The 20,491-nt window shown below is 36.5% G+C and overlaps 1 protein-coding gene across 15 annotated transcripts in view; it reads left to right on the top strand.

Annotated features, from left to right (window-relative positions):
- Positions 1-13,392, top strand: part of Spn (protein phosphatase 1 regulatory subunit spinophilin) — a 304,267-nt gene extending 290,875 nt beyond the window's left edge. For all 15 annotated transcript variants that reach the window (XM_081746431.1, XM_081746430.1, XM_081746429.1 and 12 more), the window contains one exon: positions 3,138-13,392. The gene's annotated coding sequence lies outside the window, so the exon portion shown is untranslated. The remainder of the gene's footprint in view (positions 1-3,137) is intronic.
- Positions 13,393-20,491: the final 7,099 nt, after the last annotated feature.

The raw sequence follows: 20,491 nt of genomic DNA, 5'->3' as shown, positions 1-20,491 counted from the left end.
TTTCCCGAACGGAATTTCTGAAACAAATGCCTGGCGGTGTTGTTCGTTCGTCGTGGCATTCTCCCAAATCCCTGGCATATACGGCAACTTGATGCGGCAGCTTACTTTAAAGTCATACAACAAACACACACGAACTATCTGCTTCGATACCTCCATTTCTCTTCGACACTGGACGACCTATGACTATTGACTACTGTGCGCAACGTGCCTGTATTACTGAAGATCGGTGGTCAGACTAACTCCCGATCGCTTCGCGGGCACATGTGTCATTTCATTTCCTCTCTGTAAGCGCATGATTAATGGGACGTCAAAAAACGGCAAGAACTCTTTTGGTTGCCTTATATATATATCTATTTGGTCTAGGAATTAATTCGTGCGGGTGGACAAGAGATGGCGCAACGAACAGAGCGTCCTACAGTTCCGTGTATCCACACATGTGTTGCAAACCCCTGTCATCGCGTATCGTTCGTAGTATAGGGCAGTGGATTAAAGCGTCAACAACACCAGTTTGTAGTTAAGTGAACATGGCGCAATTTGTGCCTGATAAAGTGTTTTTGCGGGGTGTCCTGCTGCATTACTTTAACATGCAGAAAAGTGCGACTGAAAGTCATCGTATTTTGGTGGAAGTGTATGGTGACCATGCTCTAGCTGAGCGAACGTGTCAGAAGTGGTTCGCACGGTTTAGAAGTGGTGATTTCGGCTTGGCAGACCAAGAGCGAGCTGGACAGCCAAAAAAATTTCAAGACGAAGAATTGACAGCATTGCTCGAGCAGGATTCGTGTCAAACGCAGGAACAACTTGCAGCAGCATTACGCGTTGATCAAACAACAGTCTCCAAACGCTTGAAAGCCATGGGAATGATTCAAAAGATGTCACATTGGGTTCCACATGAATTGAAAGACAGAGACGTTGAAAGACGAAAAACCATTTGCGAATTGCTGCTTCAACGACAGAGCAGAAAGGGGTTTCTGCATCGAATTATTACGGGTGATGAGAAATGGATCCATTACGAGAACCCTAAACGAAAAAAGGCCTGGGTGAAACCAGGTGAACCAGGTCCATCACAACCAAAACGAGATATTCACTGTGCAAAGGTTATGCTGTGCATATGGTGGAATATGAAAGATGTGGTGTACTGTGAGCTGCTGCAACCGGGTGAAACTATGAATGGAGAACGTTATCGACGACAATTAATGCATTTGAAGCAAGCTCTGGCCAGAACACGACCAGAATGGGAGAACAGACATGATAAACTTATTGTTCAACATGATAACGCTCGCCCACATGTCGCAAAACCGGTCAAAACCTATTTAGAAAATGTCGGATGGGAAGTTTTACCCCACCCGCCGTATTCAACAGACGTTGCTCCTTCGGACTACTACTTGTTCGATTGCATGAACAACGATTTGATTGGACAGCGGTTTACTTCTTCAGAAGATATCGAAACATGGGTCTCTGACTGGATCGCTTCCAAGGATGAGGACTTCTTTCGCCACGGAATCCGTACATTGCCTGACAGATGGGCGAAAGTGGTGGCTAGCGATGGACAATATTTTTCTTAAGGTATTTATGTATTTTGTGTTTGTACTACAGCTTCAATGTGTGCGTACCAACCGCACGAATTAATTCCTAGACCAAATACATTATGCGGAAATTAACGCTACCAAACTCTAGGGTTTGATTCATCACATCAAATGAAAGAAAAATAAGTTGTAATAAACATGGTTCGAAAAACACCTCATTTCAGTTATTAACAGCCAAAAATGTGAAAATCATGTTTTGAAACATCACAGTCTGAAAACTAGGGACCTACCAGGGGTCCGTAGTTCGATCCCACTCCACGTGAGCTCGTGATTTTTCACATGGTTCTTCCTGTTTCATTTCACACTTTCTCTTCACCAATTCTTTCATTAATCACCCGTGTTCTTTGCCTAAAAGCATGTGATAAGTAAAACAAGAAATTTTATTTCACGAAGGAAGTAATAAATCGGGATAGTACATATTATATTTGCGTTCTGCAGTACATTTTTCTCTGTCTCGCACATAATCTTCTGACTTCTTTACCTCTTTCAATACAGTCTTAACCGTCTTCTTTCTAGTGCCCCTCTTCCTCTTGTTCCTTTCACCTGTGTCTCTTCCCTTTATGATTGTTATTTCATATGGTGTGACCACACACTCAATCTTTATATTGCAGCCTTTCCGGTACTTCCTTGAAATCTCAGCTTAACGCTGCCTCATATTCTATCATTTTCGATTTTGTCCGTCTTGGTGACACCACACATCAATCTTAGGGTTTTCTTTCCAATTACAGCCAGTGTCTTTATGATTCTATGTTTCTGCTCCAAAGAACATTGCGGATCTCACGAAGGGCTTCTAGGCTCGTTGTTTTACTCGCAAAGAAGACTTTATATCTTCCATCCTGTCGTCATTCTATGACCTATATCAGTATCCAAACTTCCATCTTTCGATTTGAATGGAGATTTTGAAATGTATCTGCCTCGAAAGGTTTTGTACTTTGCTTCACGTCGGGCCTGGGAGGGGGGGGGGGGCACGGTGGCTCAGTCGTAGAGCGCTTACCTTTGGTTCGTGGGGTCTTTAGTTCGATCCCCGGCCAAATAAGATTATGGTGGACAAAATCTTGTCCGTGGGTTTTCTCACAGATTCATTCCAGCAATTCTTCTATCATCATTCACTTGCTTTAATCATTGTCTCCCTTAGCCTAACAGGCACAATCGTGGGACGTTAAACTGTAAGATTCAATTTTGCTTCACTTTCTTCTGAAGAATAAATATATTGTTTTCTTCGTACCAATTTTTAATCTTGTTGCTATAACTTCTCTAAACATGTCCTCCATTCGCGTTCGCAACCACAGGTTCTGTTAACGCTTTAGTTCTGGTGCGAGGTGTTATGAACACCCTACATCTTTAAAAAAAAATAACTGTCCAGACTGATTAAGTTTATTTAGCCACCTAGAGAGAATTATATCTTAATTGTTGTCATTTTTAATTGTTACGTAATAGAAGTACACTAGTTAACAGTTACTCAGTTTTTTTAAACTATTCAGCTATATAAAATTGACATATATATATATATATATATATATATATATATATATATATATATTTTTTCTTTCATAGGTTGTTCAATTCCTTCGACTAAATATAGAGAGAAATAAAATCTAGAAGAAAAGGAGAACTACTTAAAAAGTTTGTTCATCGAACAATACATGCCAAAGTGTTATTCAGTGAATGGTGTTCACCATTTTATCAGTGATATATATATATACATAGAAGTGATATACGTTCGTGTGTATATATAATCTTGTTCATGCCAGTGCAGTGTTCTTGCCGACTAATGGAATAACATTATTTTGGTGCATCCGTTCAGTTGTTGCAGTGTCACAAAAAAGCAGCTCGGAAACTTTTTTTTTTTAAGTGGAGGAGACGTCGCCGAACCCCGCCTCGTCTCCCCGTTGACCATGACCAATAACATTTATCCAACAGGGTAGCTGCAGTGGGGGAAAAAGAGGTTGGTCTTTGGAAACCACCCAAGCCCAGAAGAGTCACACATTGATGTTTTATAAGCATTTGCTGAAGTACATACTTCTTTTTAGAAGTAACTTATAAAAGTAGTGTGCATTAAAGCACAATCTGTGTTTTTATAGTATTTTATTGCGAGGAAAAAAAAAATCAGGTAAGTTTTTCCTTCGTTTGGCGTTTTGCATAAAAATTGAGTCAAGCTAATGGCAAAGAGTCTGCTGCATAAAGGCCGTTACAATTAAGTAATACAAATGATCGAGTTTAATCAGTAATTAACAGTTTTAATTAAGTGAATTATGCTGAATGAATGTCATGCCAGTAAACATTATAAGTTCTCTGTAGATTCTTTAAAAAAAAATTCTCACATCTAATTTAAGCTGCTGGCAGCTTTTTTTTTTTTTTATGTTGTTATTACTTTCACTATAAGTAAAATAAATACTTAATGAATTATTTGGTTCAACATTGTATGTATGCTTATTTTATAATGAACCAAAACTATTTTGCTTGTTCAGATGGTGAAAGAACATTAACCTTCCATAATTTTTACAGATAATGGACACATTATTAAACATACCCTGAATTTCTGTAAAATGTGTGATTTATGTTAGACTACAGAATTTAATACGATGCATATTGAATATTTATATTTAAAAAAAAAAAAAAAAAAAAACACACACACACACACACACACAAAAGCACCCAGAATTGTCTAATTTTGCACGTTTCGGCAAAAAGTTTGCCTTCGTTTAAAAAAAAAGTCGGTGGAATTACGTCCCTGTGCTTACCGTTTTCCAAATAGAATTACTTTTCTTAGCCCAGTAGTCTGTCAGAAAATTAACTTCTTGCCTCTTCGTGAGCACTAGATGGTATTCTGTGTAGCTGACTAATAATAATTAAGGTTGGGTTCACGCCCATACAAATTCAAGAGTTACCATTTATTCATTTTTTTTTTTTTTTTTACTAATTTCCTTATACAATTTTGACAACGTTTATATTCGGTGATTTTTTTCATAATGTTTAGCTAGAACATATCAAGTATTGTTATTGACAATTATTCAACAATTAATACACGATAATTAATCGTACTTTTTAACTGTACTTATGTTTGTGCCGTCTTCGTTGCAGTGTACGCTGTAACTATTGTTTTTATCTCATTGAATTCTACTTTGGGGGCCGCGGTGGCTCAGTGGTAGAGCGTTCACATCTGGTGCAAGAGGTCCTTGGTTCGATGCCAGCTCGTGGAAAGTGAGTTTTGTGGTAGACAATCACCGTGTGCATGGGTTTTCTCGGGGTTCACCCGTTTTCTCCCACTGTCTTCATTCCATCATTTCATTCATTTCTCATCATCACCGTCTCCATTAGCCTAACCGGCATAAGCGTGGGACGTAATGAAATTTCATTTCATTTCCTATTTATAAACGGCAAACGTCTTAGTGCGCCATGCTAGTAGATGTCACTAGCTTGTAATTGCAATTTGCCAATTTAAAACTATTGGGACGAATTAAATGCAGCTTTGTTTTAATTTAATTCTTTTGCTGCTTATTATGACAGACTCAAAAAATTAATAATATTTAGCAAAATCTTAACCTAGGGTGTACAGCAGCCCCAATGTTGGGGCGCAACAATTAATTTTTTCTAAAACATAAAATCCTGCATATTGCAGAAATTCATGTTGAGTGCAATAATGTGGCCATTTACTTTTTTTTAAGAAAAAAAAAATAGTTTTTAAGCTTCCTAACTGACAGGTTCAGAACATAAATCCCATTGGAAACTGCGAAATAATTATCTAACGCTGGTACTCCTTGTCCTAAATAATAGCGAATACTAAGTTAAAAGTAACAGATGTAACAATTGACATAGAGAAATTTGAATAAGGGATGTATGTTAGATTTCCAGTTTCAGGCCATGTACTATATAAACAGTATTATATCTATATGTTAAAATAAATAACATGTTTGTAAGTAGTAACAGTTGGTCCTTAGTACAGATAAGATTTGTACAATTTTACTAATACTGTATCTTAAAGTATTTGATATATATATATATATATATAGCCTATAATTTTCAATGGATGTAAAAATTGACTTTATTCAGCTTGGTGGCAGTAAGGTACATTTTAAAATATTTTTTCATTACTGATCGCCGCTTAACAAATTGTCGCGAAATATACTGTTTCTTTTGTATAATGCTTCGAAAATTGACGTTTTTCTCTGTTATTTAAAGTTCGAAACATTATGCTGATGAGTAGTTTTTAAGTAAAAAAAAAAAAACTAAACTGTTTTTTGTATTAAATTAGAATTTTCTAATAACCATAGTGCAGCTAGTGCATTGGTATTTTTTTGAAAGTAAATTTTGAAAAAAAAAAATTAAAGTAAAAGACTGAAAGGAGAACAAATTAGTAGATTTGTATGTGAAGGTTATTTTGTGAAAACAGGTATCACATGTGAACAATGGCAAGCAACTTCCTTCATTTAACTTATCTTTTCTCTAGATACTTGTTGATTGTTTTGTTCTATTTATATATATATATATATATTTAAAACAAGCATATAGGGTTTCTTGTGTTATCTGTCTGTTTTCTGATATATTTCTTCTATAGTTGTTTTTTTTTTTTGGCAAAAAAATTTATTTTTTAGCTGCCTTGTAAAAAAAAGGAGGTTGTTCCTAATACTGTATCTTGTAGGTATGTTCACGCATAATTTCGACATAGGTATACTGATCTTAACCATTCTTTTTGTTCACGCATAACTTCGACATAAGTACACCAATCTTGATCATTCTTTTGTTCACGCATAACTTCGACATAGGTACACCAATCTTGATCATTCTTTTGTTCACACAACCGATATAGGTGCACCGATCTTGGTTCACTTTTGTTCACACATAACTTCGATATAGGTGCACTGATTTTGGTCTCTTTTTTTGTTCACGCATAATTCGACATAGGTGCACCGATCTTGATCATTCTATTTTGTTTGTTTGAAAGAATATATTTCTCTGGTGATCCCAGATAAATTTCATGAGGATAGTATAGTCTTCCGAGCTAGACCATGAAACATCTGAGCACGGGAATCAAAATACGTAATCTGTCCAATAAATACGCGAACTGATGTCATAAATACTATATTTTACAACATTAGGGTACATCAATCTTATCCCTTTCAAAATACTCCCCATTTGTAGCAATACACTTATTTGTAGCAATTCTCGTGTCTATTGATAGAAAACATCCCTAAAAGTCTTCAGAAGTCAGGCTCTTCAAACGCCTTGTCGTTTCACGTTTTCGTGTGCATAGATGATTTTCCTAAATTCATTTGATCAGCAGTCATCCAGATAGTTAATTGACGATCGGAAAACACAAGAGATCGTACGCGTTCAATATTGTCTTTAACACAGGGGGTCGATGGTCGTCCTGGCTGTGCGTCATCCTTCCAGTCTTCACGGCCCTCACGGAAACTCTTGATCCACTTGAAAAGAGCTGTTTTCTTCAGTGCATTACTTGTATTTTCATAAACAACCCTCAATATTTCATTAATTTCCTGAGAGCTTAAAAATTGATGTTGATTCGTTGTTCCATCTGTCCATTAATATCCGTCGTCGACACGAACGAAAACATGACACCACAAAATCAATGGCACCTCTAGCTGTACGCTCGCCTGGACGGTCTGGCGGTTACTGCCGCTCCAGTGGGTCCTCTGCCAACAGAGCAGCAAATCCGCATGGCCTAACTTCAACTCAAGGTCACCCTACTAGCTCAGTTCGCGTATTTATTGGACAGACCACGTATTTCTGTTTTAGCTAGCAGAATCGTCATATATTTTTCCAGCTTCTTCATAGCAATGATATTTATCAAGATTGTCACTTTGTTCCATTCTGTTCCGATTTTTTGACTACACTTCGAAGCTTTTTTGTCAGTACAGTACCTGGTTTATGGAAGAACATGTGGAATATTTTAACCAGATGTTATTTTATGGTTTAAGCATGTATTTGTTTATAAGTCCGGAACAAAATATGTTCACACTTTTAACTAAAGACGCTCTATATTGTGTGTTAGTGCTGAACTTAATCATAAGGTTAGTACATATTACAAAAAAGGTAAAGATTTCCTGCATCTGTACAATTACTGAAGATGGTCAAAGTGATTGTTGTTGGCGGCTAAACATATGTCACAACCGCGACCGGATGCTTGAGCTACGTTGATCAAAATGGGAATTTTGCTGCTGTTACCATGCGTGTCAAACTTTTAATTGTCCAACGCGTACGACGTTCTGTTTGAAAGTTAAGCTTCCACCGACGTTTAACTCGATCGAAATTTTCAGACTTAAAATATCACTGTAAAATGAGTTTCCGTTCTTCAGGTGTCTAAGCGGGCCACATTCTTTCACTATAATACATACATCACATGCTACAGTCATAGGAGTGCGACATGTGTGGAAGAAATGCCATTCTAAATAGTATTTCAATTCAGTTTCTAAAGCAATACGCAGATTACATGTATCATTTTTCTTTCTTTACGGAATGTATGTATAATTGGCATAAAGGAATCCCCAACGATCGTGGAAAATAAATTACTCATAAGCAAATGGTGGAGACATTGTAAGAAAATGCATTACGAGAGTTAAATAAATCATCACAGAGATAGGGAAAGAAGCAGCAAGAAAAGAAAGAAAGAAAAAAAAAAGGAGAAAGCTGTGAAGCATTTATTTCAACATAGCTACCAACTAGACGCTTCACATCAACTTTTGTCTTCAGTTCTCCCATGTCTGTCTGATGAACTGTTCAGTGAAGGAATGTATAGTGATTTTTTTTTAAGTGTTTTGTGATAAGGTTCTCAGTATTTTCTGCTAAGAAATATCTTGAATAGTCTACTTAAGTGATTCCTTCTTGCTGATTATTCTTTTTTAAAACGTTCCACTAGTTAATGGTTGGTTGGAAGTTAACATCCTCGTGGAGTATCGAAAATGAGTGTCACAGAATTAAACAGTCGAAAGTAGTGAAGTTTTCTTTCAGAAACCTGTTTATTTGTGTAGATTTAGTTACTTGTTACTTTCTGTTCTGTCGTCAAGAAAATGTCACACCCTTCATGTAGACTGGGCCCCAATACAGTTTTCAGATAAGTCTGATAATGTAGAATTTTGTAGACAAGTACTGTATTTTAATGGGTGTTTACTGATAAGTTAAAAGAGCAGCGTACGTTTCTACTAAAAATCATTTTACTCTCATTTTTTGCTTTCCTTTCGCCATTATTTTTTTATTCACTGTTTTCCACTTCTTTCTTCTCTTCCTTTCATCTTGTTCCTAACCTTTCTCTTGGTCATTTTCTTATTACTTGTATTTTCCCGCCTTGTTTGGGATTTTGACTTTTTCTATTTTTTGTATGTGGCAACTATCTCATGCTTTCTTCTGTTTATTTTTTATTTATTTATTATTTTTTTCATTTGATGCCTGATTTTCCTTCTTCTTCTCTTTCTGAATATATTCCAGAAGAATTTCACTTTTCCTACTTCATTCTCTTTGTCTGTCATTAACCATACATTTGTCCCTTAGTGTTGGTTGTTCAAGGACTTTAGCGTCCTTTTCAGCAGCGAGGCCATATGAGATGTGGATTTACAGCTTAACGTGGGATCCGAATTACGTTACATGAGTTCTCACGGGAAATCAAACTCGCATGTTAAGTAGGTGTACAATATGCCTTGTGTACATTAGCTTCTGACTTTTCTTCAGATATTTTTATTTCAGAGATGCTTCACATAATGCTAGAATGTTGTTTTCTATTACCTTTTCATAGCTGTCAAACTATTTCCTTCTCATGTCCTACTTTTTTCCTTGCCTTTTGTATTACCTATGTCTTGTTTCTGCTGATTCTTATCGGCAAAAATCTTACTGAACATGTTGCAGAATATTTGTACGTAAGTATTTAGTAGATTGGTAATGTAAGGAGCCAGTTTTTGTTTCTATATCGAGCCTGCAACGATAGCTGCTGAGAAAATATCAGAAGATACTACAAGTATAGAAAAAAATCTTACTGGCAACAAGAACCATTCCGTAAATTTTCTCAGGCATTGTCATGTGGTCCCCATACTGAAAAGTACTTCCTATCCCTAACAAAAAACTGTGTTCGTATAATACTCCCGACTTCCCTGTATGTAATTTCTGATTTGACTTCAGTTTTGTCGGAATCTGTGGCGTGGCCATGGAATTCAGCTCTGGTGGCAGGAAATAGTTCGGTGGAGTTGCTTAATAATCTTGTATACCCTCAATCTGTACAGAATGTGAAATCACGTTGGTCGGAAACTAAAATAAATAAATGTACTGCATTGAAATATATAACCAGTACATGTTTGATATCCTCATCTATAGTGTGTGATGCACAATTCACTTCAGTTTTATTTTACTTTATTTACTTTTTGCTTTACTTAAACGGAATCTAATCTAAGAGAACGCGAACCATAGTTTGAGAAACGCTGTATTAGAGCAATAGAGAAAGCGTAGCGCCATCTTTTGAGTTTGCTACGTCCTGAGAACAACGTAATTCTAGTAAATTATGAAAAAAATCCTCCCATGGGCCCATTTGTTTCGAAGTTACTGACAAACAAACTCTATATTGGGTGGACATGTTATCCCGACGACTGTACGGCCATCTCTGTTGTTTCTTTATCATTCTTAGGTAGTAGATGTAACATGGTAGTTTTCGTTTATTCTTGGCTCCTTCAGTCTATTATTATTGTCTTGATGGATTGCTTGTCATGAGAACCATGTCATCAGCAAATCCTGCACGGTTTTCGTCCCCTACACATTTTTTTTTATTTCATGCACGGTTATCACTACGTACTGTAGCTGATAAAATGGGTGAATGAGAGTCCCCCACGATCTTTTCTTTTTTCCACGCCTTTCTTCACACTAACACTGGAGATTATTTTATTACGCACAGTATTTATAACAGGTTGTGTAAGCACTTGATAATTCTGTGATAGGTGGCAGTTTCAGCGCAGATGAAAGTGATGGTCGTTAATTCACATTTGATCGTAGTTGCCCAGTGGCCGAATGCATATGTTTTCATCGGAATCCTTCCGTGGAACGTTTTGACATTCTGAACAACATAATTTTAAAGAGCTAATTTCTCCTAATTCGGAGGTCTGTGCACTCCTATGTTTTTCACTCCATTTAGCCGTAGGGATATGTAAATCCATGAACAGTGGCCAGATAGGTTGTTTGCTCACTTTGTGAGCCAAAATACGATATACTGTTACAAATTTAAATAACTTTCTGTACATAACAATAGCAAGTCAGTTCCAATATTTCTACCTGCTTTCTGCAACATAGAAATCACATTATCTCTGCGCAGACATATGTTCATTCAAGTTAAGGACCCCCTCACGGGTCGGTAAGTGTTGGGTGACTATGGTCGTCAATGATAAGTTTTCAGTTCACTAATAGATGGTGTCTGGGTCAACCCAGAGAGAAAAATCTAGCAGCAATCTGGAAAGGCAGCGTTAAATACCATTTCCTTGTGTGAAATTAAGCTACCAGCGCACCAAACCCATTCAGATGTTTTTGCGTATGTAGTGTGGCATCATCTTTCTGAAACCGCAAGATTTGTATGTTAATCTTGGCCTGATTGGGTAAGATAAATGTTTCCAGTATTTCCACGTATCGCTTAGCATTAGATGGTTGTGTTATTACCTGTCTCCATCTTTGTGAATATGAACTATCAAACGCGTTGTTCAACTCTGTAGGAAGATATCATTTTGGGATGTTACGGGTGTGTTACCAGATAAAATTACGTTCGCGCAAACACATTTTGTGGTCATGATTACAGTGAACCATCTATCATTTTTCTATATATTTCCTCAGGAAAGTTAATCAGGCTTGCAATGATGTATTTATTTATTTGCGATTCAGTAGAAATATGTTTTACTAGCGAAATTTTTGTTCTTTTAGAAATGTACTTAACAATATTTTTTACTACAGAAAGTACGCTTGTTTTCGAACTGAAGCGACATATAAGCCAAATAGCATTTTTGTGTTATTGCACGATAAAAGGTTCCCAATTTTCATAAAATGTGATGCTTAGGGGTCAACCAATCTTCCGAATTGCTTGGAGCTCATTTGATGAAAGATGAGACAGTATATTCAACACCAGCGGGGAAATTTGCGCATGCCGAGTTGTCGAAAGAATTCCTTGTTTATTTTTTACTGTGCACCACTAACTTCATAGAACAAATTATACATTCAGATATGAGTTCAAAAGGAGATTTAATAAACAGCGTGAAAGAATCAGCAAGCATTTAATGTACATTTGTTTCGTATATAGAGAGTTTCAGAAAAGAAACCCGTGGTTGATGTAACTTAATGGTACATTTATTATATGCAGTAGTTTGTGTTTGTTAATGTTGACAATGAATTGACGGTTTGTGTCTGTGTTGCACAGCTACCTGAACATTCTGGTAATATAATTTTATAAAATTTTCTATAATGAAAGAGATTTCCGTATTTTAAAATAAATTTATATTAGAGTGCACAGGTAGTATTGCAATACATAAGCACGATCCGCCACTGTTTTGACATTAAAAAAAAATATCTATAGTTTGACCATGTTCGTTGTCAAGTGTAGTTTTATTTTTGCTTTCCTTGTTGCACCTGTGTAGCACGTTGGTTTCTTCTAGCATCCTTCAGTCTTTCGTTAACGTTCCTGTTTTTGTATAGTCCATTATTTTAACTCGTTTTAAATGGTAGTGAGGTAAATTTCGAGTACCAATCAATATTAGTATTATTTTAAAATTTGTCATCGTTCACATGTGATGATAAAACACACAATTTTCTTTGAAACGTTTTAAAAGCTGTACCTTTATATTGATTTTTAGTCATATTTTTAATTATTTTTTTTAAAAAAAAAGATGGTTTTATGAAAAGGAATGCCAGATTGATGTATGATGGATGTATTTTGTGCTGCTTTGAAGTGGCAGCAAATTAGAAGCCAACTAGTGATATATATGTATATTGAACATGAAGCAGCTCTGATATATCTTTATATAGGATACAATTAATATTTGGAAGAAATTTATGTTTAGCCGAGAACGAAATGATTCTACAGTGAAAAAGGTTTTGTTAAAAAAAAAGTGTGAATGAATAAATGCACAAATGTCCTAATGTATTTATATATGATTGACGTCACAAGTATTTGCATAATTTATTACTAATACAAAACAATTGTCATAACTTTAGTTCTAATAATAATAATAATAATAATAATGAAGTAATGTGTTGTGATAGCTATTTCCTAGACTGTGAAGTGTTGGGGGAACGCATTTTTTGTATGAAGCCTCTTATAGTCTGTAATTATGTAAAGAAAGTAATTTGACTACTAAAGTTTGTGTCTGTTAGCGTGAGTGTGTGTGTTGTGCTCTTTGTATGTATTCTCCCCTTTTTTTTTCGTCTGTAGCTTTTGAATGATATTGGCAGCTAACTGTTGCAATTATTGTGCGAATTTTTCTATAACAAAGCCAATAAAACTGTTCAAATTGGAACAGGGAAAAAGGTTTTCTTTCTTTCTTTTCCTATTCACAAGTAGTATGTGAGTCTCTGTTAGGAAAAATTTGTAGTTAACAGTTTATACGAGGGCTGCCCAGGAAGTACCAGACGTTTTGAGTTATCGTGGCAGTAGGCGGGGCTAGAGTCACCATCTTGGTGTCAGAACGTTGCCACAATCAACAGGCATCCAGCTGTGGTGGCGTGGGGACTGTGACGCTCTTACTGTGCTTTCTGTCACGTGCTACAATGTGCGCTGCAATAGAAAATTCCGCCTCTTGTGAGGTACCTTCTGTGATTGTTTTTGTTGGCAAAAAAACCATAAGCCAGTGGAAATCCATCGCCAACTGTGTGAAGTATACGGACATGGAATAATTTCTACATTTTTCACGACAACACATGTGCACACACGGCCAAACGTCCCCGAGAGCTTTTGGATGGGAGGTGTTCGATCACCCACCGTACTGCCCGGATTTTTGGCGCTGAGCGAGTACCACCTGTTCCGATTGATGAAGACATGGCTCGCTACACAACGCTTTGATACTAATGCCGAACTGCATGCCGGTATAAGCCAGTGGTTGAAATTTGAGGCGGCAGATTTCTACCGCGACGGTATTGAAAAACTTGTGCCATGTTATGATTAAGTGTCTTAATTTGCATGGCGATTATATGGAAAAATAGCTTAAGAGTGTACCTTTCAAGGGTATATAATACAGTTTGGTTTATTCATTCTGGTGATATTTTTATTTCAAAACGTCTGTTACTTTCTCGACAGCCGTCGTATTTTTCATATACAATACATGAATAAATCCATTTCAGTATAATAAAAAGCGACAGCTGCATCAAACTGGCAAGAAACAGCATACTCTTTGACGCCAGGGTCGTCCAGAAAAGTAAAGAACGTTTTGCCATTGTCAAATAAAACGAAAACATATCAGCCACAGGACCTTACTCTACTTTTCTATGTAACCGCCATAGTTGTCAAGACACTTGTCATAACATGGGACCAATTTTTCAATGCCGATGTTATGCTCATCTGCCGCCAAAGATCTGAGCCAGACTGTCATTGCTTGCTTGAGTTCCTCATCGTTTGCGAACTGTTTTCCACCCAAAAATGCCTTAAGTTTTGAGAAAACATTCATGTAACGTGCTCAAAGTGAAACGTTCGTTTACCTGAAATTTTTCTTCGACTTTTTCCTTCAGTTCTTCCGTAACAAGAGCCTGCCTCCCACTTCGATTTTCATCATACACGCTGGTCCTTCCTTTATTAAACATAATGCATCATTTCCTCACTGATAACTCATTCATTGCACTATCATCATAAACATTCTTTATTTGTCTATAAATTAACAATAGGCTTAAATTTTTGTGCGTTCAGAAAACGAGTGACACTCCGTACTTCACATTTGACGGGATTTTTCGATTGGCGCCGCCATTTTGAATCACTGCAAAAAAAAAAAAAAAAAAGCGTGACCGTACAGCATTGAGACTTGGCTCACATTCAGCTGAAGGAAGGTGCTAAGATCCGCGCACGCGATTCAGTGGTAAGGGGGTTGGCGATGCGCACTCGTTCTTTACTTTCTCGACGGCCCTCGTAGTTTTTCTTTAAAAAAAATATACGGATGAGAATTTACCGCCATGCACCTCATTTTGTTTAGCTCGATGTGATCTATCGATTGATATACGATGGTATTGCGAAAAGTTGGGCGTCTAACACTGAAATATCGGACCACTAGTAATCATGACATACAGTGCCATCTATGCAGGAAATAATACATCAATTTCAACTGTTAGCTGCGTCAGTTCGTTGGAGCCAATCATTAGGTCTTTCAGTGTGCGTTGAGCTCGCATACTGCATGACAATGCTCCAGTCCATACGGCTGTTACTGCCATGGCTACAATGAAAGACTGCCACCAACATCCACCCTACAGCCCAGATTTAGCACCGCAACCGTGGCAGCAACAACCGTGTGAACTGGAGCAATGGGATACAGTCCGTGAGCTCAACACATAGCTGTTGATTCACATGACTACCTCTAACGAACTGGTGCATTATTTCTCCCATAGATAGCACTATATGCCATTAACAACTTATTACTACTGGCGCGATTTTTCAGTCAAGCCGAAAACTTTGGAAATGCCCTGGTATTTTATCTAACTAACGATTTTGAAGTAAAACTGTCCGAGAAGCAATTTTTACACATATCTATTATTGATTCGAATAAGCACTGACCGTATCGCCGTCGATTAGGTACGTAATTAATTCTTCGCTTACCTCAGCGGCACAAGTGGTAACACATTTCTGTCATTTACACATTACAGATTATTCGGGAATTGAATCCTAAAAGTTAGATCAACATGGGTACATAAATGCATCGTTTCGGAGCTATAGTCCGCCGAAAGTTGGTAGAAACAATAAAATTAAGAATCGTAACTAGAAAACAAAATGTCGGATCAAAGACGAGAAAAGAAGATAGTGGTAATTTTGAGCCTAAATCCTATTAATGGACCAGTGGATGTGCACCAGGGCAGCAACAGGATGGAAGGAAATTCGTAAGTAGGTCTAAAAAATGATAAATACTAAATCAGAAACTGAAAACATATACATTCCATACCCAGTCAAATTCATGGAATTCAGTCCTAAAACAATCGCTATTCTTTTACCCAACTTTTATCTGACATTGGCCTTCCGCTGGTCCCAGTGGCCAGAGTGGTTTCTTTTGTGATGTGGTCCCTCGTTCGATTCCCGGTGGGGAAGCTAAAAAAAAAAAAAAAAAAAAAAAAAACCTAGTTTTATTTCCATGAATTGGACGGACTCAAGGTAAAAGGTAACAAGTCATTTTTATTCATTTTTCAGGAGAGTCATCTTATTCCCTTTTACCCAGTGTGGATTCCATTGCAGCTTAATTATTCCCTTTTGCACGTCCCTTGTACTTTTTCGGTCACATTTTTTTCATACAAAAAAAGCGCCATTTAAAATACTACAACTCTGTGTTAAAAACCGAAAATTGTAAAAAAGTGACTCGTTACCTTTTACCCTGAGTCCGTCCAATTATCTTCCTTCTTCTTCAGCCAAACCGTGGCCCATTAAACTAAAACTTCCATTTCATTTTTATTTCTTCGAGTTCCGACTTCTTTCATATCGCTCCGACTAGTTTTCGGCGGACTCTAACTCCAAAATTCCCAAACTTTCGGGACTGGGCTGTTTCATCATGGTATCGTCTCAAAATATGTGTCCGTCTCGAATCTCTGTACCATCCCTTTGCGTATTGTAATTATTATTGTTTTTACGACACTATCCGACATCTGCTACCCCTGCTTCTCTTGTAGTTAACGAACCGTGAAAAGTATGCGAATTCGTAAAATATGCCTATTATACAGGATAAAGGATTTTATTTATTTATTTCATCTTATGCAGCAATTCTTTATTAATTGGTAACACTAACGAGTGATTTGCTCGTTTGCGAAAGCGTTCGGAGAAATAATTGAATGATTTTACATACAGAGACCGAACTCGAAAAGTACTCGAACTGATTCACTGAAAAGAGCTCAGTGACGTCATCTGCTATGAATGAACCACAACGAATGAGTTGCTTTAATTATGTAATTCCAACTGCTTTTGTCCTGTTTCGAAATCCGTGGTATTACAACACAAAAAACGCATAACGTAGTCAACTTTCATATAGCCAGTAGCTCTGAACGAAAAACAGAAACCCAGCATTGAAAGTGAAATCTCAGTTTTAGTCCCACGTTTATGTCGGCTAGGCTCAAGAAGACTATGAGAATGAGAAATGAATAAAATGGTGCGAATTAACGGGAGAACCCCGAGAAAACCCATCCACACGGTATTTGTCCACCACAAAGCTCACCTGACGCAAGCTGGGATCGAACCAAAGACCCCATTGCACCAGAGGTGAACGCTTTACCAGGGTGTCTACTAAAATTCCAAAATGAAATTTCGTGACCTTTTCTTTACCAATCCATAAAATTTCGTATCATTTTCGAGAGCGAATTTTCATGAAAGCGATAAAAGAGTGCTTTGCTTGCGATTTGGTGGCATCAAAAGCCGACCACACATTTTTGGTGGTGAACTTTGATGTTTTATAGAACAAAATTTTCCAGTCTCTAATTATATTTGTACAGATAAAAAAAATCGTGACCCAAAAGCTAAATTTCGTGACTTTTTCTTGACTTTCATGACCATTTTCTGATTTCGTGACCGATAGACACCCTGTCTACTATTGAGCCATCTAAACCCAGCATCAAGATGAGTGGTTGTTTTGTTCTAGCAGTTCTTGTAACAGGGAAAGAACTCCGAGACCAATGAGAAACTAGGTATCAGTGTTCGTCACGTGGTATCACGAGTGAATCACACCAAGTGATAAGAGACGAACACTCATGTAATTTGATATATGTGTGGTGAGTCTTCTTATTTTTTCTTTTTTATTCAATACAAATACAAGGTTTATCTCCAAACCAAATTGACTTTCAATATTGCAAAGAAAAATAAAACTGAAAGCTTCATAAGTTTGCTTACACATACATTTCAAAATATCTTCTGCTGGTGAGAAATCGCTCGAGCAGTTGGGGATGGAACCACTCGAACACTTCGAGCGATAAGAATCGAACGATTCGAGTAGTTTTGATCGATTATGCCCATCTCGATTGTCAACTGACTTCATACTCACTTAACAGCGAAAAATTTACTTCCTTTACATGAAGCCGGTTTCCAGCCAGACTATAGTATTTGAAGACCATTACTTCCGTCTCATTGAAATTGTCAACTTCTTATCTGATCGTTTCTCTCTTCTAGACAGCTTAGGCTAGTTTTAGACGGAAGCATTTTTCGTAGCAGATGTGCTGCCAAAAACCTCGTATAATATTCTATAGCATCGAAAGTATATGGTGCTTTTACACGGTAGCATTTTGATAAGCATCTTGTCGTGAAGTAGCAAACAAATCACTGAAGAAGAGCGCAATTATGGCTCCGAAACTAAAGCTATAGTGGTTGTAACAACAGTTCTCGCCGGTTATATTAAAAAACGAAAACCACAAAGAAGTATGTGGGCAAAGAATTGGTTGTTGGGGAGGGATATTATTATTTCAGTTCTTTCTATGGTAAAGAAAGAACTGAAGTCTGAGGATCCTATTGCATTCAAGAACTTCCTGTGTATGGAAAACATAATAATAGCATCCCTACTCCAACTCATTTTTCTTTAATACAATTCAATTTCCCACACAAAACAAGAGCATGGATATTTGGCACAAACTCTTTCGCTTCCTTTTAAACATACCACGGCGCTGCAATCGGACCAGAAATGCTGGGGAAAATGCTACGAAATACAGCAGGTTATATCGACAAGAAATGCCATAGGATACTGTAACGATTGCAAAATCGTTACATTTTGGTTCATAGTTTCATTGTGGAAAATTACCTTTTTTTTTTTTTTTTAAAAAATAAGAAGTTTATTGTTTTGTTTTTGAAGAATTATTTTGTTATGCGTTGTTGGATTGAAATGAGAGTACTTTCATTGTAAAGAGCATGAAAAAAGCTTTAAAATGATATATATATGTTTATATGTTAGCTTGGTTATTCTTGTAATACGGCAGAGAATCAATTCTTTTTTTTTTTTAAATTACACAACCACTTCAGTTAGCGCAGGGGTCTGGAGTGACGTATGTAATGAGTTGGGCGCTGCGCAGTAGCGAGAGTCTTGCTCCTATATATGGCATTCTGATCCGCTGCGCCTCATAACTGTATTGTAGTTTATTGAGCCAACACGGGTTGGACTCAAGTATTAGACATCATTACTTCGCGCCGAAAATTGTTCTTTTTAGAAAACGTGGTCGAGAGTTCGTTATAGCTGTGCCTCGTTTAAACTTGTGAAGTGTGTCTTAATTACAACTGTGATTCTAAAACTCAGTGTTAAATTACTAAGAGTTTTAGAAATATAAAATTAAATTGTGTCTAAATAAGTTCTGTAAAGCTAAATAAGTTAAAAGTGAAAAAGTTACTTGTGTTTCTAGTGTGTGAAGTTGTGTTAAAGGAAGACGTATCTTGCAAGTGAATGAAATTAATAAGGTCTAAATTTCCTCTTAATAATACTTCCGTAGTCAAAACCTTTTAAAAGCTAAAAACTACGTTAAATTCCTAACGCTGCTTTGTGAGAGACGGAACTCGTGTATTACGTCATCGAGTCTAGTGCGTTTCTTGCTTTCGTTGTGCCACAGAAGGTCGAGTAAGAAATTTAACTGGGTAACTTTAAATGGGGGAAGAAAAATAAAACGTTAAATCAAGTATTAAAATTCCACTTTTTAAATTGCATACTCGCGTGGTAACTAATATAAGAAGGATTTCCATAACTTCTTTTCATTCATTACTAAACTTTGTCGGTAATTAATAGTAATTAAAATTACTAATTACTTTTAATTTCGTTCTATTTAATTTTAAAATCTAAAACAGTCTCTAATAACGTGTTTAAAGTTTTGAAGAACTAAAGTAAAATATAAATTGGTATTTCCTGCTTTGGAAATAGGTTAACTAATTTACAGTGCTGTTAATGAAAACGTCACTAGTTACCTAGTTCAGTAATTAATTGCTGTTAAATGCATATACTTCTATTTTAGCTCTCTTGGATATCTCGGCTAGGTTTCAAACGTAAAATTGAAGTAAAACGAATAATTTTGATTAAATCTAGAACATGCTTTCCGACCGAATAAATTTTTTGCTTAATTTTTAAATGCTTGAAATATTCGCGTGCACTGTACTGTTTGGAATTGTATTGTAAGGAACAGTCTCTAAACCCAAGAGGATCTGGAGTTGAGAAATGGTAACTACCTCTGCTATACTGTCACTATTATTTCCTGCTGTATTACGGTAAGTGTGAAGTAGTAATGCTAGTTAAAAGTATTGTAGTTAGTTAAATAGTTTTATAGTAGTAAAAGCACTGCGTACATTCCTTAACTAAGAATTACTGAGAGAATTAAAGAGAGAAATAGTTCAAAGGTTAATTTTTAATAAATATACGAGGCTACTTCGAAAGTCACGATATCTTTTTGTTACAGCTGGATTAAATTGATTGACGTGGTTGTTACCTTGCTGTTTATGAATTATAGAATTCAATTTAGCGTTTAATATTTAATGAATTGAGAGTTTTGATTGTGTTATCTTCATTTAAAATCTAATTACTGTAAATGATCTCTGCCTTGCAAAAATTAACTGTAGTTGTTAGAGTAAAGGTTTTTCAAGTAAAATTTTGAACACCTCCTTCGAAATTAAGAACCTATTAAGAATTTGTTTAATTGTTATAACTGCTCTGAAGGAATCTGAATTGCATTAAATATTTTAAATTAACACTTCTGGAATTTCATTAAATAAAATCTGTAATTCTAATCACCCACCTTCACTCAGTTTAGGGATTAAG

The sequence above is a fragment of the Thermobia domestica genome, chromosome 18 (assembly GCF_964235325.1).
Source record: "Thermobia domestica chromosome 18, izTheDome1.hap1.1, whole genome shotgun sequence".
NCBI lineage: Eukaryota > Metazoa > Arthropoda > Insecta > Zygentoma > Lepismatidae > Thermobia > Thermobia domestica.
This window is presented reverse-complemented; position numbering and strand designations above follow the sequence as displayed.